The sequence below is a fragment of the Anabrus simplex genome, chromosome 3 (genome assembly GCF_040414725.1).
Source record: "Anabrus simplex isolate iqAnaSimp1 chromosome 3, ASM4041472v1, whole genome shotgun sequence".
Lineage (NCBI taxonomy): Eukaryota > Metazoa > Arthropoda > Insecta > Orthoptera > Tettigoniidae > Anabrus > Anabrus simplex.
The window spans coordinates 71,721,603-71,744,924 of record NC_090267.1 but is presented as its reverse complement, the minus strand read 5'-3'; the positions used below and the strand labels follow the sequence as shown (position 1 = coordinate 71,744,924).

General features: G+C 43.3%; 1 protein-coding gene and 1 non-coding gene across 2 annotated transcripts in view; both read left to right on the top strand.

Moving 5' to 3' along the window:
* The window catches only part of LOC136867021 (transmembrane protein 53), a 266,998-nt gene that overhangs the window by 24,676 nt on the left and 219,000 nt on the right, over nucleotides 1-23,322 (top strand). The window lies entirely within an intron of this gene.
* TRNAR-UCU (transfer RNA arginine (anticodon UCU)) lies at nucleotides 10,849-10,921 on the top strand. Its single transcript has one exon. It is a non-coding gene; the product is annotated as a tRNA-Arg (tRNA).

The following is a 23,322-nucleotide window of genomic DNA, read 5'->3' as shown; positions in this document are numbered from 1 at the left end:
TTTTCATAGAATGAAGCAAATCCAGAAAAGTTTCGTGTCACGTCCGGTAACTTGACCAAGGCCTCGTCCGTACGTACATTCTAGCATGACCATGCTAGATCGGTCATGCAGAATGTTACATAGGGACAGCAAGTTTGATGTTTTGCATAAACAGAATGAAATTCCACGATTTCCAAAGAGACGAACGAGCTGGGTCTTTGTTTTACTGCAAGACATTCGATTTAGAACTTGTTTATGAGGTAGCTGTATGAAGTCCTTGTAGGTCCTCCCAGCTGTTAAAAATCTTAAAGATACGGTTAGCCTTTCATGAGAGATGATAGTACTTCTCACAGCAGTGCCTTGTCCTTTCTATTTCTGGGGTTACTAGCTTTGAAGAATAATTACACTAATCGTCTGATTCTCGCCATAATTCACAGAGGAAATTGACGTGAGAAAAATCTATCCCTCTATAGTAACAATTTTCATGAGCCAATGAACAAATTATTTTCCCCTCAATCTCAGTGCACAGAATGAAAATATCGTAATTAGCAGTGCCTTTTCAGTAGTGTTTTCGTAAAGACTGACCGAAAGCAACCTTCAGTCTTCTGTCAAAAATTCACCACATCACGAGAGATTGGCGACAAATCGTTAAGCGTGGACCGAGCAAAATAATCCATCCCAAATGTTATTACTCGTTTTCAACATCGGGATTCCAAACGCTGGCCTGAAGCACAGCTGTTCTCTTGCCAACAAATATGAAGTAATATCTTCCTGATAAGGCATATCTCGACTTATAATGCACATATGAATGTTACGATCACTTCGTTCATAAGCCAAGCTCTTATCGCAAATCAATACAATGAATCCTATGCGTGATTCACAGCGGATTCTTAAATTATCTGAAAGTATCGTACCAGTTCCAAAGTTCTATTGCTAATCTTGCAGACTAAAAAGCTAGTTGATATATAAGTTATAAAAGTAAATCAACAGCGAACTAAGAGTCAATTAGAAACCTAAACAAGTTATAGTTAAGTCTTTGTGGTTCGGTTTCGATCCCAGACCACGCAGTGTATTACAATTACATTTTTGTGTCCAGACATTTATTTTAGATTCTTTCAGCCCAGTATTGGGCTACCTCAACTGCTGGGTTGTTGTCCATCCACAAATATTCAAGGGCATATTAGAACGGACAGGCATGGGAATTCAGAATGTGGTTCATATCTTGAACTTCGCCACATTCACACAGGATGTCATTGTTGTCCTTAAAACTCCGTTTTGCCAGGTAGGACTTCATAGGAGCTACTCCTCCAGTCCACCTGTAGGCTCGTCCTCTTGAAGTGGATACTAGATCGGAGGGTCTATACTTCCGTCTGACAAGAAACCTTCTAAGTCTACCAAAGATATCTTCTGCTTGAAATTTTTAGAGTATTCATCGGTTGATCTTCGGATCTTGGTGTACAGACACCTAATGTTCTAGTATAAAGCTTGTCCAGGAGCGTAGCTTTCGTGCAGGCGGTAATTATGCGGCACGTTGTATTTAGGGAGACATCGAATTTGTGTGTGTGTGTGTGTGTGTGTGTGTGTGTGTGTGTGTGTGAATTTGTTAATAGTATGCTGATATAACGGAAAGGACTTCTGAGAGTTTCCCTTCAACTTACACAAAAGTTTGATTCTTTACAAGAGCGAAGTCGTCTGCATACAGAGCTCTGTATATGGTAGGATCGGTTGATCATTTGTGTACAAATTAAATAGTGTCGGTGCTAGTAAATTTCCTTGGAGTAATCCGCTCTTCTCATTTCTTCACTTGCTCTTCGAATCATTCAATGAGAAATAAAATAATCTGTTCAGAAGTACTGAATGGATAATGATGATAACACTTGGCCTACAGGATTTTGTGGTTTCAATCAATCAATCAATCAATCAATCAATCAATCAATCAATCAATCAATCAATCAATCAATCAATCAATCAATCAATCAATCAATCAATCAATCAGTCAATCAATCAATCAATCACCAGGTCCAAGGGGTACCAATTTCGATTCCCGGCCGTGTCGGATATTTTAATTATCATTAGTTAATTCCTCTGGCTTGGGGTCTGTGTGTTTGTGCCATTAGAGTTAATCTTAGGTCAGGCCCCATCCTCACAGACGACGCACATCACCTATAGGACGTCAACTCGAAAGACGTGCACCAGGTCTCTCCGGAGGCCACAAGCCATTATTCTTATTATTATACCACTGATCTACATGTAGGACTGTCGCCCAGGTGGCAAATTCCCTATCAGTTGTTTACCTAGTCTTTTCTTAAATGATTTCCAAGAACTTGGAAATGTATCTACCATTTCCCTTGATAAATATTTCAATCCCTAAATTCCTTTTGCTATAAATCTTTGTATCTGTCCCAATTTGTCCTCTTGAATTCCAATGTTATCTTCCTATTATGATCTTCCCTACCTTTGAAAGCTTCACTCAATAACATGAGTTGACGAAGGGAGGTCGGATAGGATGGTTGAAAGTGAGGAACTTGGCACAAGTAAGTGGACGCAAGCGAGGACCCAGCTAAGGGCCTCGTGGTCGCCAACCAACGCTCCCAAGTTAACCCTCAAGCACACGCGCCAGATCTTAGATCGCAGACACACGCGTGGGGGTGCTTTCTACCCCACATATCATTGTATTGTAAAATATGAATTACTGTATTAACTGGAGAGTTTAAGGTAGATTGTGTAACAATGACTCTTTCTGCGGGATCCAGCCAGAAATGTACAAGAGCGGGAAGAGCATAGAAAAGTTATTTGTACATTTCACTAGGAAATAAAATGACCTGAGGTGGAGTCCACCCCATACGCGTGTGTTTGAGGGTTAAGAGCCCCAAGGGCGCCTTTTAGTCGCGTCTTACAACAAGCAGCGGCTACCGTGGGTATTATTCTACCGCCCCCACCCACAGGGGTAAAACTATAAACGTACTCTACATCAAAGCATGCCACTATTTATCCCAACTGATGCTCGAAGGTTCAGACATTTCTCCACAACATAGATTAGATTTATTCTTTCCGGCAAGATTGTGGTCATTTGGCTCTCTCTTCTAACTAACTAGATTATGAGATGCAGTGTTTATACAACAATAATCAGAAATAAAAGAGTACCCTCAACTATTAACTTAATGGAATACAAATACAGATAATGATAGTAATGACGTCGATGAGGACGGTGATAATCGTAAAGTAGTAAAGGGTTTACAAGAAATATTTACGTTCAATATCTGAATCCTCACTACTACTTAGCAGGTCTAAATAATCAAATAACTTTTTTAATGCTATTTGTTCGGGGCGTCGACCTATGAAGATCTTTTGACCCTACTTGCACCGTATGCGAGGAACCTGTGTGTATTATGTAAATAGCGGAAGTGTAAAGTGTTGAATGTGAGGAAAGGAACGTTAAGGACGACACACACATTAATCATTTACAATTAAAAACCCATGACCCGGCCGGGAATCGAACTCGGGGCCGCCGGGTGACAGGCGGATATGTTGCCCCCTACACCGCGGGGCCGGACAATCAAAGAACTGCTTCGAAAAGCTAAGCTACAGCTAACAGTTGACCATTCAGAAAATTTAGTTACTGGGGAGATATTGCTGGCAGTATTTCCTGAATCCTACAGATGTGGCTTTCTGACGGAGCTATGTCTTCCAGATGTCCGATATTAGGAGGTTTGTACACAAAGGAGCGCATTTCTGGTGTGCTGCTCTTACTTCAAATAGCTTAAACTGTGGTCTTCTATTATAACGGGCATCTGTCCATGCGTGTTTTTTTTTTTTTTTTTAAGGCTTTAGACTAGAGTTAACAATTGCGACCAGTCCACTGCACCTTTTCAGTATCCTCTTATTGCGAAGAAGAGTGAAGCCTGGTATGTTGAATGTTCTAGATAGAGTCAGTTGCGTGAGCCAGCTTTCATATACTGTATATGATATGAATAACCATTAAGTTCTGTTAGCCTCAGCGATAGCTGCTATTTACGTTTTACTCCGGCATCCGGAGTGTCACTATTCATCTCAGCGACCCCAAATTGATGGATTCTACAATATGGATCGTTTTCTGTTATTTTAATATTTCACTCCGCCCCTAAGGTTGCTAGTTGTTCCTTACCCAAACAGTATTTTGACAAATGCCTAGAATGCAATCTTGTCGTCTCATATTAGCAAAATGAGATATATGCAATATATGATAGACTTCCTATATAGTAGACAATTGAGTTTTCGATAATGATGCGTTCCTCATTGCTGGCTGCAAACTTAACTTCGGGAGGCCTTGATGACAGCTGATACTCTCCCCATCTGAGGTCTCCTAGGAAGACGTCACGGGGACTGTCACCAATCAGTGTAGGGACCCCGAAAACTATGGAATCAGCACTCCTTTCGGACATTTTGGACATTTTCTTTTTCACCCCCCCCCCCCTCCCCCGCATGCATATGGGGTACGAACTTGGACTTAAACGGCATCCGGAGTGTCACTATTCATCTCAGCGACCCCAAATTGATGGATTCTACAATATGGATCGTTTTCTGTTATTTTAATATTTCACTCCGCCCCTAAGGTTGCTAGTTGTTCCTTACCCAAACAGTATTTTTTATTTATTTAATAAGTCATATGTGTTCCAAGTTTGGCTGAGAGCTATGCTGGAACATACACACATACATCCATAATCTCCGTCATTTTGGACATTCTTCTTCACTGCTTCTCAATCTCCATTCCGAATGGGGCTGAACTATGACTTAAACGGGATCCAGAGTGTCACAGTTCATCTCGGCGACCCCGAAAACTATGGATTCGACATTAATATCGATTGTCGTCGGTAAATTTTTTACATTTTACCCCCTCCCCTAGAGGTGCTAAGGGTGTCTTGCCCTCACAGTTGTTTTTCCAGATTGTAAGTGACGTGATTACCAAGTTTGGTTGGGAACTATGCTGAAACATACACACATTCATCCGTATTCTCGGTCAGACGTTGCCTTGGTTGCGGTCGGCAATATCTTCATCCACTTCCTAGAACGGGGGTAGTGTGGTGCCAGTATCTCCATAAACGGCTGGTTTTAGGACCTTAAAGCATGGTTTTCGGTTCCGTAGGGACTTACCAAGCCTTGTTCTTTGCGTCGTGAGGCTTAACATTAGGTTCTGTCTCGTCTTTGAATGACAAATTCTATATTTCCCCTATATTATCCTATGTCTGCCTGCTGTCATTTCTTGATGGATACAGTACTTTTGCATCCATCTCTTAGCACAGGCCAGAGTAAAGTGGAGCTTCCACCGAAGTCCCAGTCAACATCCATGGCTATGACAATATGGAAGTTGCTGGGGTATGGGTAGTGCTGAGTAATTACATTCGGAGCATGACTAGTGCATCTGAGTGTTATGAAAGGTGCTGCTCATAGGGTCAGTCGTGCTGCAATAGTACTTTATGACCCAGTGAGGAAAGCAATGGCAAACTACCTCACTCCTCATCTTGCCTAGTACGCCTCATTTTGGTGCTGCCATTGGTTTTTTGGGTTTCCTTATAACCGCATAACCTTTGGTGGTGCTATTTGAGGATCCAACCAGCCTCTGGGCTGATGACCTAACAGGCAGACATTATCCTATGTAAATGTGCCAAAGGGCCTAAATGTAGGAAATGGAGAGGGGTGTTAACATTTCTTGTTGACAGGATTACTTGCAGGGTCCTAAAAGGTAAGTATACCTGATTTGCTTCAGATTGATGGAATGGTATGGATTTGTACCGGGTGGGCAAAATAAAATATTTACAATAGGACTGACGCGGGATTGACCCTTGTTAATGAACATCATAGAAGATGCTTGAAATGGCCTCATCTGAAGAAATGTAAAACCGAGGATCCAAAAGTCCTGACTCAACTTCACTCAGAAACCACCGGCAGAACTCAACACGCGAAAGTTCGTCTGCACGCTTTAACGCATGCACAACAGTGAATTTGTTAGGATACAGGTGCAGGTTTAATAAAATATATTTTTTAATAATGTTTCGACAGAACGATCCCTTAATTCTGACTTTCACAAATAAACGGCGTAGAGATTTCATCGGGCTTCGTTCCAGGCTTTCCTTCACTCGAGCAATGTTTTCTGATGTTCCAACTCTTTTCGGACAGCTACGGTTTTTACTCGCTACAGAAACCGTTTCACGCCATTTTCCCGCGGAGTTTTGCATTGCAGACCTTGCTGGAGGTTTTGCCAAAACACTTCCAGTCTTAAACTTTTGCGCAAACAGTTTCGCACAGGTTTTCCACGAATTGCGCTTGGCATAACACTCGACAATGAACAGGCGCTGTTTTATCGTGAGCACCATTTTGTGTTGCATTCAACTGGTCACTAAACAGGTCTGTTCCTCTCACTCATTCACACGTAATGACACGGCGATGTACTCGGGAGATGCGCACGCGCAGACATGTAACAGCAACCGATAGGTGCGTTGAAATCACTGTTTCCAGCATTTCCTGTAATGCGCCGCTCTCCTGTTTATTAACAAGAGTCAGTCTTATAAATATTTTCCGGGCCAATTTTATTTTTCCTACCTGTGTAAGGGATAGACAGATAGACTGACGAGCAGACATTCTCCTTTATATATATGCATGATAATAAGCCAGAGAGCCTAAATCTAGGAAATGGAGAGGGCCGTTAACATTTCTTGTAAACAGGGTTACCCGCAGGGTCCTAAAATTTGGTTCAGATTGGTGGAACGGCATGGATTTGCATAAGGAACGGATGGACGGACAGACATGTACAGTATATAGAAGAATATTTCGCTTATTTAAGTATAAACGTGTGGCGTTATCCCCCACTACGCGACTAAGTGTGCTGGATAGGTGTCGCGCGCTGAGTGGGGGGTGACGGATAGCTGACCGGTACGAATAGTGATATTTAATCAGAAAATTCATCATAGGTGTTGTGGGTGTGTAAACATATTAGTAGAAAATTATTGAAACATCACATTGCAGTGGCTGATTCACCCTAATCGAAATTGCGTACTGAAACTGTTAGAACGCAGCTACCTTGGGCTGAACGGACCAGTAAGTGTAGGAAACACCAAAAAGCAGAGCGCATGGAGGGTGCTCTGCCGGGTACGAGCAATAGAAGACCGACAGCGCTCGTGACGAAAAACGGGCTCTCGGGAGAGCAAAAAAAAGAAAAAAAGAAGAAAAAAGAAAGAATGTAGGAACACTGACTGATCAAGATCGTGCTTATTAGCCAGATTGTGGAACATGGAGCGTGCGTTGTTAAACCGAGCGAGTTGGCCGTGCAGTTAGGGTCAAGTAGCTATGAACTTGCATTCGGGAGATGGTTGGTTCCAGTCCCACTATTGGCAGCCCTGACGATGGCTTTCCGTGGTTTCCCTATTTCCACACCAGGCAAAAGCTGGGGCTGTACCTTAATTAAGGCCACGGTCGCTTCCTTCCCACTCCTATCCCATCGTCACCAGAAGACCCACCGCTGTCAGTGCGACGTAAAGCATATTGTAAAAAAAAGAAACGTTAGGTACGTAAAAGTTGGAAATAAGCATAAAAAGTTGCGATGATTGTTGTTACGAAAATAAACAAAAAAGTTTTTAAAACATTCCCTCCTGAATGTTTATTATCTGTTTAATCCGTTTACCCTCCAGGGTTGGTTTTCGCCCCGGACTCAGCGAGGGCTTCCACCTGTACCGCAGTGTCCTGGAACGTGAGGCATTTGTCTGGGATACAACCGGGCAGGAGGACCAGTACCTCACAGAGGCGGCCTCACCTGCTGTGCTGGACAGGGGCATTGTGGTGGATGGGAAGATTTGAAGGGATGGGGTAGGAAGCGGCCGCGGCCTTAAGTTAGGTACCATCCTGGCGTTTGCCAAAAGGAGAAGTGGGAAATCGCGTAAAATCACTTCGAGGATGGTTGGGGTGGGAACCGAAACCTTCCTCTAATCAGTTGACGCTAATCACTACACCACAGAGGCGGTCGTTATTCTAGTATTTGGTCGGTAGATGCAGAGTGGGTCTCCGCCCGTAAGTAGCCACGGTTGGTCCGTGGTCCAACAGCTCTGCACTCTGACCGGTCAACCGAGCAGAGGACGGGGTGGCCACGGCTCTACCGTGGCTCTACGCCTCTGAATTCGGGAGACAGGACGGGACTGGACCTCACGGCTGGCCCGGGGTCCTGAGAGTGGTTTTCCGTCGTTTTCCATTCTCCTGCACTAAGACGAATGCCGGGACAGTTCCTAGTATAGGCCACGACCGCCAACCCCCTTAACTTCTCAGAGCATCTCCTTCACCGTCACTAATCTCCCGGCCTCAGAGGCGGCGTCAACGTCTAAGAGGCCCGCCTCCCCCTTCAGATGAGGAATGGAAACATTTCAGCAGCAGCAGTAGTAGTAGTAGTAGTAGTAGTAGTAGTAGTTCTAGTATTCTGCTTATGGCATTCCAGATTGTACATTAGACTGATTTAGTTCGCAATGAGTTATTGAGTTTGTTTTAGATATTACCTTTGAGTGTGATGTAATGTATTCATGTTTTATTTGAACTTTCCATAGAAATGTACTTATTAATTATTATTTATAAACCTTTCACACGATCATTGCGATTGTTCTCCGTAAAGATATATATCGGCTGTATTTCCCGACGACTAATTCAGATAATTAAATGGTGTGCACGGCAGTAGCGGCGATAAGCGGAGGAAAGACATTCCATTTTAGCCACCTATTTTTTGAAGTTTCGGCAGATTGAAGAAGCTAAGTTATTTAAAAACTCGCCTGAAACTAGGAATGATAAAAAACACGAATCTTCAGTTAATTTCTTCCTTTAATTTCTTCAATTATTATTATTATTGGTCCGCCTCTGTGGTGTAGTGGTTAGCGTGATTAGCTGCCACCCCCGGAGGCCCGGGTTCGATTCCCGGCTCTGCCACGAAATTTGAAACGTGGTACGAGGGCTGGAACGGGGTCCACTCAGCCTCGGGAGGTCAACTGAGTAGAGGTGGGTTCGATTCCCACCTCAGCCATCCTGGAAGTGGTTTTCCACTTCTCCTCCAGGCGAATGCCGGGATGGTACCTAACTTAAGGCCACGGCCGCTTCCTTCCCTCTTCCTTGCCTATCCCTTTCAATCGTCCCCATCCCTCCACAAGGCCCCTGTTCAGCATAGCAGGTGAGGCAGCCTGGGCGAGGTACTGGTCATACTCCCCAGTTGTATCCCCCGACCAAGAGTCTGAAGCTCCAGGACACTGCCCTTGAGGCGGTAGAGGTGGGATCCCTCGCTAAGTCTGAGGGAAAAACTGAACTTGGAGGGTAAACAGATGATGATGATGATGATTATTATTATTATTATTATTATTATTATTATTATTATTATTGCGGCTAACCGATTCGTATAGCGTCACAGCAAGTAGTGGAGACTCGCGGAGCAACGTGTAGCATGTGCTGTGTTGAGGGGTAAGGGGCACCGCGTATTTTTTCCAAGGTCATAGACACTGAGATATGATTCACCCGCCTTCTCTACGCATTCGTCAGTCTGGAACTCTCACCCTGTTTACTTTGTTAGTTCGTTCGTGATCTGTTTCCCCTCCAGGGTCGGTTTTTCCCTCCGACTGAGCGAGGAATCCCACCTCTACCGCTAGGACAGTGTCCTGAAGCTTCAGACTCTGGGTCTGGGGATACAACTGGGAGGATGACCAGTACCTCGCCCAGGTGCCCTTACTTGCTATGCTGAACAGGGGCCTTGTGGGAATTTTGGAAAGGGTAGACAAGGAAACGGGAAGGAAGCGGCCGTGGCCTTAAGTTAGGTACCATCCCGGCATTTGCCTGGAGGAGAAGTGGGAAACCACGGAAAACCATTGACCTCAGTTGACCTCCCGAGGCTGAGTGGACCCCGTTCCAGCCCTCGTACCACTTTTAAAATTTCGTGGCAGAGGCGGGAATTGAACCCGGGCCTCCGGGTGTGGCAGCTAATCACACTAACCACTACACCACAGAGGCGGACAGTATTGAATTATTACCGCACGAAAGTTGGTAAACTCAACCTTTATGTGTCCATTGAAATTCGCTCAGAGAGCATAAAAAACTTACTATTTTGTAGATTCTTTCAATGTTATGTTCCTCCTCCCCCTACTCTCCCGCTATAACCCCCAGACGCCGATACATTTTATTGTCCATAAAAAATTTTGCCCCCGCACTTCTAACTCCCAATCCCCGCTACTGGACTGCACGGTTTGTGTGGTTTTTTTTTTTTCGTGTGACTATTTCTAGCCGTGTGCAGCCCTTGTAAAGCAGACCCTCCGATGAGGGTGGGCGGCATCTGCCATGTGTAGGTAACTGCGTGCTATTGTGGTGGAGGATAGTGTCATGTGTGGTGTGTGAGTTGCAGGGATGTTGGAATTAACCAAATGAAGTTTAAAATCCTCGACCCGGCAGGGAATGGAACCCGGGGTCCTCTGAACCGCTGACCATTCAGCCAACGAGTCGGACGGTTTGTGGTTATAGTAGTTCGCTATTTCAACAGAGCAAAGAACAATTTCATTCCCAACCTGGTAAGTAAGCAGTTCTATAAATGTTTGGCCCATTTTCTAACCTCTTCTGTGTCTGATTTAGCTTACCTTATGTTGGAAGATGAAACAGGCTAGCTTAAATGAAAGTCATTTACAAAGCGGAATAGCATGACAATCAGTAAATCAATGACAAATACAAGATAGCCATGTATCCCTTTCATTTTCACAACGCAAGGATCGTATTTGCTTTGAGGAACAGCAGCCCGCCGATTAGAACATTTACACTTAGTTCAAGGACGACGGAGTTCGCTTGGCCCCGGCGAATGTGAACAGCTCTGCTGTACACCTCATGCGTTGTACTGTCCCTTTGGCGCAGAGGATAGCGCGTTGGACTTCTAATCCAAAGGTCGTGGGTTCGATCCCCACAAGGGATGCAGAATTTTAAATATGTGTAGATGTGCTGTATTAATGTGTAAATGCCTCTGGACTTCAGTTTAAGGCAGCTAATGTACCGGAGGGCTATATTATGCAGTTTACATTGTTTTATACTGTATACGAATATAAAAATATTTGCATGAGGACTAATTATTCTAAATATGGAATCGCATTAGTTTCCTTATTATTCACAATACGTTTAGAAAACGCCATAGGCTAAATAAAATAAAGTAAAATCCTCAATTTCGCAGTATAACATAAAAGCATTTGAATTAATTTTGAGGAACTATTTATAGAATCAGTAGTATCGTGTGTTGCGTACTCTTTGTTTATTAGTTCCTTTTTTTATAATATGTGAAAGATTTCCCTAATTCCGTGCTAACATGATTAGAATATATTTTTATAGCCTGTTAGGAGTGATGGTAAGTTGTTTGTTTGAAAATGAAATATACTTTGTCGTAGTGGCAACCCTATAAGTAGGGAAGTTGAATAAATAAATAAATAAATAAATAAATAAATAAATAAATAAATAAATAAATAAATAAATAAATGGTCCACCCCTGTGGTGTAGTGGTTAGCGTGATCAGCTGCCAGCCCTGGAGGCCCGGGTTCGATTCCGGACTCTGCCACGAAATTTGAAAACTGGTACGAGGGCTGGAAAGGGGTCCACTCCAGAGGTCATCTGAGTAGAGGGGGTTCGATTCCCTCCTCAGCCATCCTCCAAGTGGTTTTCCATAATTTCCCACTTCTAAAGGCTTAAGGCTCTTCCTTCCAATCTTCGGATCCCCCACGAGGCCCCTGTTCAGCATACAAGATGAGGCCGCCTGGGAGAGGTACTGGTCCTCCTTCCCAGATGTATCCCCCTGACGCAAAGTCTGACGCCCCAGGACACTGCCCTTGAGGCGGTAGAGGTGGGATTCCTCGCTGACTTTGAGGGAAAACAGGAGGTTGAATATTTTAAGAAAATAAAGAAAACAGCAGCTTCAAATGAATATGGATAGGTGGTGGTAATAATAATGGTTTTTACATTCCACCAACTACTTCTACGGTTTCCAGAGATGCCGACGTTCCGCAGTTTTGTCATACAGTAGTTATTTTATGTGACGGTAAATCCGACGTCTTCGAGCACCTTCAAATATCATCGAACCGAGCTGGGGTCGAACCCGCCAATTCGGACTCAGAATTCCCCATCCTTCTACTGAGGAAGGTAGTATTTTCCGGAGTCTACAGCTTTCCGATGAACTAAAACTAAAATGGCTTTGCAGAGACATAGTAACATAATGTCTGTCACTGCGGTTTACCCAGGAGAAGCACTTTTTACGAGATAGGAAATTAAATTAATTCCTTTTAAATACAGTAAGTTACTATGAAACATATCATTGCTACTTGGGACATCTGTGTTAAATATTGATATGTTTGTGTGAAATACAGGAAATAAACCCGTGTGTGAAAGCTAATTATTTAGAATTTTATCAAATTTAAGTTAGCAAAAGGTTTACTTCCCCTTTATTTTAATTAAATGTAGGGGGGAAATGGTATTCAGACTTCTCAGTTAAATGGTCACCGTCGAGGCCTCCGGATCAGAGGCCCTGGCTCGGGGACTGGGTATTTGTGGGTATTAACTACCACAGAAGTCCGGCCCCGGGTTCGATTCCCGGGCGGGTCAGGGGTTTTTAATTGCAGTGATTAATATCCCTGGCCTGGGCGAATGGGTTTTTGTGTCGTCCTTAATCTTCCTTTCCTCACACACAACATTCCACACTACCGCCATTCCAATTACACGCAGGTTCATACAATATGGTGCCAGTAGGGGCAAAAGATCCACATAAGTCGACGCCCCGAACAAATAGCATTTAAAAAAAAACTACCACAGAAACACGTAATAAATAGTGCATAGATTCCTCCACATAGGATTGGCGTCAGATCGCCTTGGTTGAATGGTAATAATAATAATAATAATAATAATAATAATAATCCGCTTCTGTGGTGTAGCGGTCAGTGTGATTAGCTGCCAACCCCGGAGGCCCTTGTTCGATTCCTGGCTCTGCCACGAAATTTGAAAAGTGGTACGAAGGCTGGAACATGGTCCACTCAACCTCGGGAGGTCAACTGAGAAGAGGAGGGGTGGGTTCAGTTCCCACCTCAGCCATCCTCGAAGTGGTCTTCCGTGGTATCCGACTTCTCCTCCAGGCAAATGCCGAGATGGCACCTAACTTAAGCAACGGCCGCTTCCTCTCCTCTTCATTGTCTATCCCTTCCAGTCCTCCCATCCGCCCCCCTCCCATACAAGGCCCCTGTTCAGCATATTTACTGGTCCTCCTTCCTAGTTGTATCCCCCCGACCCGAAGTCTCACGTTCCTGGACACTGCCCTTGAGGCGGTATATATTGGATCCCTCACTGAATCGGAGGGATAAACCAACTTTGGACGGTAAACGGAAACGAAATAATAATAATAATAATAATAATAATAATAATAATAATAATAATAATAATAATAATAATAAATGACTTAATAATGCGTGCTTTGTGGTGGCAGGTACAGTACTAAATCAGTTACCCGCGGTAACAGTGTTACGGGAGGTTGGGGTATTTTCTGTTCAGTAGATCGCCTTCCTTGTCCAGGCGCTACGAGGTTCTGTAAAAGTTCCAAAACAAGGCCGTGCAATGCCGCTGGCTCCTGTGGGACCAGTGGAGCTCGGGGCTACATTTCAAGGACTGTTATTCGCTTCTTCTGTCGACATTGCTCTGTCCTGTCAGTATATAATTGCTTCTACCTTCTCTCACATTCTTCTACTCTACCCGCAGTTAACATTCTTTTTCTCTATAACAGTACCTACTGTACCTACAGGATGAGTCGTCGAGGTGTTCTACTATTTACATGGGGATTGAAATTTATTTGAGTACACTTTTCGTACTGAATACGATCCCCTTTTTCATGCAGAATTGAGTATCTTATTGAATTCACTAACAATTCGACGTAAAAATATACAGTACCGGTATATTACAGTATTGGCTTTACGTCGCACTGACGCGGATAGGCCTTATGGTGACGATGGGATGGGAATAGGCTAGAAGTGGGAAGTAAAGGGTCGTACCTTAATTAAGGTACAGCCCCAGCATTTGCTTGATGTGAAAATGGGGAATCACGGAAAATCATCGGCAAGGCTGCACACAATGGATTTCGAACCTACTGTCTCCCGAATGCAAGCTCACAGCTGCGCACCTCTAACCGCACGGCCAACTCGTTCGGTTGACGTAAATAAACGATACAGAATCGTGGTAATATCGACATCGCATATATTCTTTGATCGATATAACCTATCGAGACATGATCGATTGTAAGGTGTATGTTTTCATACGTGCTGTTCAAATAGCCTACTGAAAGCCCGTCATTTGTCATTTTCTTTCTTTCTTTCTTTCTTTCTTTCTTTCTTTCTTTCTTTCTTAATCCGTTTACCCTCTAGTTGGTTTTTCCCTCGGACGCAGCAAAGGATCCCACCTCTTCCGCCTCAAGGGCAGTGCTCTGGAGCGTGAGACGTTAGGTGGGGGGATACAACTGCGAAGGAGGACCAGTACCTCGCCCAGGTGGCCTCACCTGCTATTCTGAACAGGGGCCTTGTTTGGTAGGGGGGGGGGGGTGAAATGAAATGGCGTATGGCTCTTAGTGGCGGGAGTGTCCGAGGAGTTCAGCTCGCCAGGTGCAGGTCTTTTGATTTGACTCCCGTAGTCGACCTACTCGTCGTGATGAAGATGAAATGAGTCGCCTAGTTGCAAAACCAGCTAAATGCACTTTTTTTAAATGTTGGAAGAACAGCAAAAATCGTTTCAAAGCGGTTTAAAAGAGGTACGAGTAAGATTCTTTTTTAAAAAACAGAGAAAAAATGGTGGATTATAAATACCTTAAAGTGAGCAATCGTGCATTTGTACTTTAGTTGTATTTTACATTTAAAGTTTGCAGTTAGTTGGATTTTCAACCGAACGTCACATTTAGCAGGTTTTGCAAAGTTTTGAAAGATCCACGCTAGGAATTCGGACAACCTAAATTGCGAGTTGTGAGACATGAAATATGTGTAAAAGTATTTGGACACAGCGGTTCTTACATTATAAGATATTGAACTGACATTAATTATTAATAATAATTGCGATGATAGTCGAAGTCATATTTTTTGAGGAGTAGAAATGGGAAATAAATTCACTTTGTCAATATTATCAAAATCAGAACACTGTTAAGCTTCTGTTTAATACATAGAGTACACCACTACCACAATCACATTGTTACAGACTCTTAGTTTTAAACGACACTCGCTCTGTCAGCTTCGTCGAGTAGTGCCAAAACTTCGTCTGTTTGATCAGCTACTCTGCTGGGCTCTGCAGTGAAGCTTTCCTGTTGAGTGAACACGTCCTTAAAGAAACTTTTCATCTTGGTCCCATTGATCTCCGTAGTGGAGAGCCAAAAGTCTCTTCACGTCATAGTGTTTAGCTTTTTTCACGACTTTACCTTTTGAGATGACGTCAGGGAGATCGTTCGTAAACGTTTTGCCTTTCTTAGTAAGACTCTTCGGCTGGCACGCTTCAAAATTATGAAAAGGCTCTCCTTGTGCAAAGCACACTTTTTAAAGTCATGCTCTTCGTAAAAGTCAGCTTCTTGGCCTGGGGTTTTCAGGATGCTCTGGGCATCAGTTTTCCAATCATGTACTGTGCAATCATCTCCCAAACCAACCAGTGTGGAAAATTTCTTGATTATTTCGACGTATTTAGTAGGGTTCTCAATAACAGAAAGCTTCCGGAGTTGTTCTATGTTGCCGAAAACTCGGTCTGGTGGAATAAATGAATGTCCGACGATAGGAAACCATAAAATGATTCTCTCCAATGTATTCGGAGCTTCATTCAGAAACCACTGGGTAATCATGCCCGTAATAGTGGTATTTTTATTCTGGCCGCCGCAGCCGTCGCAGAAAATTCGCAATGTTATTCGGTTGGTCAGATCTAAGTTGAGAAGTTTGTGATGCACCGCGGAGGCAGTCTGGTTTGAATCTTTCGGACATTCGCTTTCAGGCCACACGTAGGCAGAAACGTTGTCTGATGTTCTACTTCTGCGACGCTGTCGATATTCTATAGAATAATAATCGATAAACGGTACAATGCGGAACACAGCAACAGTTGGCAGGTTTTGCGAAGTAGGCAATCGATATACCCAACTTAGCTGGTTTTGCAACCGTTGGCCACTTGGCTGGTTCTCCATCCGAACGAGCGTGACATTTAGCTGGTTTTGCACCCTGAGTCTTTCACTTATAGCTAGAGGACACGAAAACATATCCAATGGCGCTAAAAGCTCATTTTTCACATTTTTGTCAGTTAGCTGGTTTTGAAACTAGGCGACTCAAATGATGATGAAGACGACACAAACACTCAGCCCCCGTGCCAGCAAAATTAACCAGTGATGGTTAACATTCCCGACCCTGCCGGGACCCCTGCGGCCAAAGGCCAGCACACTAGCCATTTAGCCGTGGAGCCGGACTGGGGGAGGGGGGTGGGGCGAGGGATTGGAAGGGATAGACAAGCAAATGGGAAGGAAGCAGCCGTGGCCTTAAATTAGGTACCAACCTGGTATTTGCCTGGAGAAGTGGGAAACCACGGAAATCCACTTGGAGGAGTGCTGAGGAGGGAATCGAACCCCCCTCTACTCAGTTACCTCCCGAGGCTGAATAGATCCCGTTCCAGCCCTTGTACCACTTTCACATTTCGTGGCAGAGCTGGGAATCGAACCCGGGCCTCCGGGGTGGTAAAGGCGTACTCGGTTCACCCGAAAAGACGTGGGTTCGATTCCTCGTCAGGAAGTCGAAACATTTAAGAAATGATATTTCCACTTCGGGAGGTGCACATGGCCCTAGGGTTCACTCAGCCTACAGAAAAAATGAGTACCTTTGCCTTCCACTCCTTCCGGGCCTGTACAGAAATGACAAGAAGATTGATTATACAATTTATTTGAAGGGGCCCAATTATGTTTATTGCAGGAAGGCCCGTATCATATTCGTTCCGCCTCTGCCTTCAAGGTACAAGGAAGAAATATAGAGGCAGCTCAAAACTCATGACCCATTGAAGGGCTTGTGTTGGCTAAGATGGTCTTCAAATTCTAGCTTGTCACAATATAAACCTGACAATTCTTCAGTCGTATTGGTTGGTTCTTAATATTGGGCTCAGTATCTCTCTGGTCTTAAATTGATATGACTAGACTGAATTATCTACTTTCCAATTCGGATTAAAATCCTTCGCTGAGCAGGGAATCGAGCTCGAGGCTTCCAGTTAGGAGACTTACAAAGAGCGCGTCCACGAGTTCACAACAGGAAATGCAAAATAACTTGTGAGCTGATCTTTATTTGAAGCCAATCTGTTAATCGATGGAACTCTAGATGCAGCATCATGAAATTCCTGGGTTGATAATCCTCTTGGACTCTGGACTTACAGCCACTGTTCACGAGATAGGAAGCTGACAATTTAGTTTTCCCACTCAAGGTTACCAAAGACTCCTGGGTATGTCCACGTCAGTGTCCTCACCTTAATGCTGATTTCTCTTACAATGTCCATTTACTGTATTCTCATACTGGCTGCTGTACGCGTCGTCACTAAGCATGTGCATGATTACATTTCTTTCGAACCCTCATGTTGCCACTGAGATTATGAAGCACGTACAGTAGATGGCCTCTCCCTGTCCTGTCAGCGGCTTGTCGTGCCGTACTCGTTTCCTGGTTCTCTCTGACTGTGCAGTTCCGTCTTTTCACGCATTTGACTTCTTTCTTTCTTTCTTTCTTTCTTTCTTTCTTTATTTCTTAATCCATTTACCGTTCAGAGTTGATTCTTTCCCCCGGACTCAGCGAGCGATCCCACCTCTACGCCTCAAGGGCAGTGTCCTGGAGCGTGAGACTTTTGGGTCGGGGATACAACTGGGGAGGAGGGCCAGTACCTCGCCCAGACGGCCTCACCTGCTATGCTGAACAGTGTGCCTGTAGGGGAATTTTAAGATTGGAAGGGATAGACAAGGAAGAGGGAAGGAAGCGGCCGTGGTCTTAAGTTAGGCACCATCCCGTCATTTGCATGGAGGAGAAATGGGAAACCACGGAAAACCACTTCGAGGTTGGCTGAGGAGGGAATCGAATCCCCCTCTACTCAGCTGACCTTCCGAGGCTGAGTGGACTCCGTCCCAGCCTTTGTTCCATATTTCAAATTTCGTGACAGAGTCGAGAATCGAACCGAGGTCTCCGGGGTCGGCAGCTAATCACACTAACCACTACACCACTGGTATAAAAACGAAGTATAAGGTTGATGTTTTTTTTAAATCAGCGAGGTACCGGTATACAGTACATTTAAAACGTTGTTGGTATGGTCTGATTGCCTTAATCATGATTGTAAGAAGTACGTCACTGGAATATTTGTTGCTAGTTCAAATTGAAGGCTTGCCGGGAAAAACGGGTTAATGCACGCTTTCTTTAAATTGAGGAAAATTGAGTTTTGTGAACAGACCCTCCGTGGCCCAGGCAGCAGCGCGCCGGTCTCTCACCGCTGGGTTCTATGGTTTAAATCCCGGTCACTCCATGGGAGATTTGTGCTGGACAAAGCGGAGGTGGGACAGGTTTTTCACCGGGTACTCCGGTTGTCCCTGTCATATTTCATTCCAGCAACACTCTCCAGTATCGTTTCATTTCATCTGGCATTCATTAATCATTGCCCCAGAGGAGTGCGACAGGCTTCGGCAGCCGGCACAATTCCTATCCTCGCCGCTAAATGGGGCTTCATTCATTCCATTCCTGACCCGGTCGATTGACTGGAAACAGGTTGTGGATTTTCATTTGAATGAGGGTGAAAAAGAAAGAAATTATCCATGTGCGTTTTTGTAAACATTAGGCTCGAGCACACAATACATACATACATACATACATACATACATACATACATACATACATACATACATTATCATTATAGACTGTTATGCCTTCCAGCGTTCAGTCTGCAAGCCTCTGTGAATGTACTATACGTCGCCACAATCCTCGATTTGCAACTAGTGTTGTGGCCTCATTTAGTTCTATACCTCTTATCCTTAAATCATTAGAAACTGAGTCTAACCATCGTCGCCTTGATCTACCTCTACTTCTCCTACTCCATAACAGACACAATTATTCTCCTAGGTAACCTATCCTCCTCCATTCGCCTCACATGACCCCACCACCGAAGCCGGTTTATGCGTACAACTTTATCCATCGAGTTCATTCCTAAATTAGCCTTTATCTCCTCATTCCGAGTACCCTCCTGCCACTGTTCCCACCTGTTTGTACCAGCAATCATCCTTGCTACTTTCATGTCTATTACTTCTAACTTATGAATAAGGTATCCCGAGTCCACCCAGCTTTCGCTCGCGTAAAGCAAAGTTGGTCTGAAAACAGACCGATGTAAAGAGTTTTGTCTGGAAACTGACTTCCTTCTTACAGAATACTGTTGATCGCAACTGCGAGCTCACTGCATTAGCTTTACGACACCTTGATTCAATCTCACTTACTATATTACCATCCTGGGAGAACACACAACCTAAATAATTGAAATTATCGACCTGTTCTAGCTTTGTATCACCAATATGACATTCAGTTCTGTTGAATTTCTTACCTACTGACATCAATTTAGTCTTCGAGAGGCTGATATTCATACCATACTAATTGCACCTATTTTCATGTTCCAAGATATTAGACTGCAGGCTTTCGGCACAATCTGCCATTAAGACCAAGTCGTCAGCATATGCCAGACTGCTTACTACATTTCCACCAAACTGAATCCCTCCCTGCCATTTTATACCTTTCAGCAGATGATCCATGTAAACTACGAACAGCAAAAGTGAAAGATAACAGCCTTGTCTAACCCCTGTAAGTACCCTGAACCAAAAACTCATTCTACCATCAATTCTCACTGAAGCCCAATTGTCAACATAAATACCTTTGATTGATTTTAATAATCTACCTTTAATTCCATAGTCCCCCAGTATAGCGAACATCTTTCCCCTCGGTACCCTGTCATATGCTTTCTCTAGATCAACGAAACATAAACACAACTGACTATTCCTCTCGTAGCATTTTTCAATTACCTGGTGCATACTGAAAATCTGATCCTGACAACCTCTCTGTGGTCTGAAACCACACTGGTTTTCATCCAACTTCCTCTCAACCACTGATCGCACCCTTCCTTCCAAGATGCCAGTGAATACTTTGCCTGGTATACTAATCAATGAGATACCTCGATAGTTGTAGTTGTTGCAATCCTTCCTGTTCCTTTGCTTTTAGATAGGTGCAATTACTGCTTTTGTCCAATCTGAAGGTACCTTACCAACACTCCATGCTAATCTTACTACTCTATGAAGCCATTTCATCCCTGCCTTCCCACTATACTTCACCATTTCAGGTCTAATTTCATCTATTCCTGCTGCTTTATGATAATGGTGTCCGACTCGTTGGCTGAACCAAAGAGGATAGAATAGAATAGAGATGAAACTCAATGATAAATTTCGGTACCAAGCCACTCGCCGCTAGTAGTTTCAGTCTCTCATCCGAGATAGCGCCACAGTGCGCATTTTGTGCACTATCTTACCGCTATTATCAACAGATAGCGCAGAGAAGCGACATCCGGCGCAGTGACGCACATCCGGGTATGTTTACAGCTCCCCCCTCCTTTCCCCTGCCCCCTCGAGCACCATCCCAACGGCGATAATAATGCAGTTTTACTCCTTCCATGGCCAATACATTGTAATTCATATATTTTTATTTCCACGTACGTTCTATGTTGTAAATAATGATCTGATACCCCTAGTTCGTATGGCATACTATGTTACTGAGAACATAACCACACACCTCAAAGCAGCTTTAAATGAATGATTGACACATTAACACAAAGCTGATATTATGACAAATAAGAAATCCCTTCGAAAGCAAGACAGCAGAGCACACCATATGCAAGAGCATGGGGTATCACATCAATATCCAAGTACCACATGAAAATAAAAATAACAGTATTAAATGCACTGAGACGGGAAATACATAGAACTATATTAATAGAACCATTCAGCTTTCAGCCCCTGATGTGTACTCCAACAGGAAATACAAAATTTCAGGAAGACTGGCGTAGATATATTTCAAATAAACAAGCACAAGGAACAAAGATTTACATCACAAGCACATGAGCACTTGGAATTCAAACAACACAAATACTGTAAACTGTAGCATCATGGGAACTATCGATTAAAATCGATATAAGTTCGAACAAGGTTAATCGATTGGGTAAAGTCCAATTCGATGCAATCAAATACAGTAGAGACAATACGCGACACTAGGCGAGTTATCGAGGGACAGCTATTGGAGCTCTCTCTAGCGAGTAGACCTGAAAACTACTGATTCTGTCATAAGAGCACGTGTATTTTCGTGTGAAGTTTTTGGTGTTATTTATGCGTTTTCATTGAGTTGACATAATTAAATAGTAGCGTGTGTCATTCCTTGATATCTCCTCTCAACATGAGGGGAAAGGTATGTGCTGTGTTTGGCTGCAGTAACTATTAAGTAGAGAAGAATGCGCAGTCGTTCTTCAGGTTCCCTCGTGACAAGAAAATGTAAGTAATATTGTGTTTGCATATATATTCTTCCAGTGACAGAGATCTTTATAGTACTTCATAATCTTCTGACCTGCTCGACCCATATTTTAACTGGCTTAAAATGTAATACGCATATTTTATTGTATAGTGCAGCAGTTAACCTTCAATACCGATGTGTTGTTGTAGGTGTGATGTGTGGGTTTTGAAATGTCACAGAAATTATTTGGATAAGGTGTACAAGAAAGAAGGGACGTTACGCTTATATAAGAATTATAAGATCTGTTCAGATCATTTCCAGGCCAGCGACTTTAAAAATCCTTGACTATACAGCCAAGGGTATGTTACATTTTTACTCTAATTGTACGTAAATATTCCTCAAAGCATCACTATCGACAACATTCTCATACTTTTCTTTCTTTTATCCATCTTCTCAGATTAAAGCCGGGATTTTATAGATTTTTTTTCTGTTAGTAGGCTTCATGTTAAGAGGAAAATTGTCCAGCTTTTAAATGTTAATTAATTGCATCATATGTGTAAGGAATGTGCCGATATTTTTATTGACAAGTGTCTTAATGTGATGATACAATGTTTTTAAATGAGAAAAAAAGACAAATCCAACCATAAGAGTTCAGACAGAAATGCTAAAGCTAAAAAAGTAATGCATAAATGAAAGATCAAGCCATTTCACCGCCGTCCAATTCACATCTTGTTTATATGTCTAATTTCAGTCTTTGAATAATAACGTTTTAAATAATTCTTCATTCATTTATCCAGAATTGCTTTAGCAACTTCAAAGTTAATATCTCAGTAACACTTTCTTTCTAGACGTAATTTATTTATCCATTTCCGTATATACATTTCCATTGATATTTGAATTTAGCGCGATTTTTTCAGGTCAAGTCACTAGGAGCGCCACCGTCGAATTGTCTCCCATTTTAGCAAGGCTAAATCCGTAAGTGTCGCGTATTGTCTCTACTGTATTTGATGCAATCCAGCAATATTATCACCACAATGCTTGACGTTATATGACTAATTAATTTGTTAGAAAGGCCCACTGATTGAGGTTAGACTTGAAATACTTTAAATACTTCACTTCGAGACAAACTGCCTTTAATTATTAATATCGCTCATTTCATGCTTATTTGCGTGCCATCTACAGAACGTGTATATAACTATTTACACTTTTGCATGACCTCCAGCGCCATCTAGAAAAAGAGACTGAAACTACCTGAAGCTAGCTACAGATTGGAACCATAAGCCCTATTAGACTTTCACCCCCTGGGCTGAACGGTCAGCGTACTGGCCTTCGGTTCAGAGGGTCCCGGGTTTGATTCCCGGCCGGGTCGGGGATTTTAACCTTAATTGGTTAATTCCGTTGGCACGGGGGCTGAGTGTATGTGTTGTCTTTATCATCATTTCATCCTCATCACGACGCGCAGGTCGCCTACGGGAATCAAATAGAAGACCTGCACCTGGCGAGCCGAACCCGTCCTGGGATATCCCGGCACTAAAAGCCATACGACATTTCATGACAATGGAGTTTATTTACCATCCTTTCCACTTCCTCAAGCGTAATTTCACCAACACCATTTTCCTCCTCCCCATGAGCTGGATGTTCGCAACGCCACGAGGATGATTTCGTTTTACATTGAGAAGATGTTCAAAATATTCCCTCCACCTCTCCAGGGATTCCCTGGGATCTATTATGAGTTCACCTGAATTGCTCAAAACACTGTTCGGTGTGGGTTACTGTAGTCACGTCCTAGTTCGTGAACCATGGG